The sequence below is a fragment of the Mandrillus leucophaeus genome, unplaced genomic scaffold (genome assembly GCF_000951045.1).
Source record: "Mandrillus leucophaeus isolate KB7577 unplaced genomic scaffold, Mleu.le_1.0 Scaffold290, whole genome shotgun sequence".
In the NCBI taxonomy this organism is placed as follows: Eukaryota; Metazoa; Chordata; class Mammalia; order Primates; family Cercopithecidae; genus Mandrillus; species Mandrillus leucophaeus.
In genome coordinates this window covers 743,243-743,548 of record NW_012103032.1, presented here as the reverse complement: position 1 = coordinate 743,548, position 306 = coordinate 743,243, and positions in this window count along the sequence as shown.

Here is a 306-nt window from a genome sequence, read left to right as displayed (position 1 = left end):
AAAGGTCTCACTTTAAAGGTTTTTTTTTTTTCTTTTTCTTTTTTTTTTTTTTTTTTTTTTTTTTTTTTTTTTGCACAGGGCATGGCTTGAATTAGTTTTATTTTTCTTAACTTTAAATATATATATGAAAATATATATTAAAATGTTCTCTAAATATTTTCTGCTTCTTGCAGGTCTCTTTTTACTAGATCATGGCTATTCTTCCCACCTCATCCCTCTGAAAATAAAAATGTATTGCCCTCCCCACCGTCCGTAGCCAGGCCACTAACTTGACTTGGTGCAAGAGATTCTTGCTGTGAACTTTGT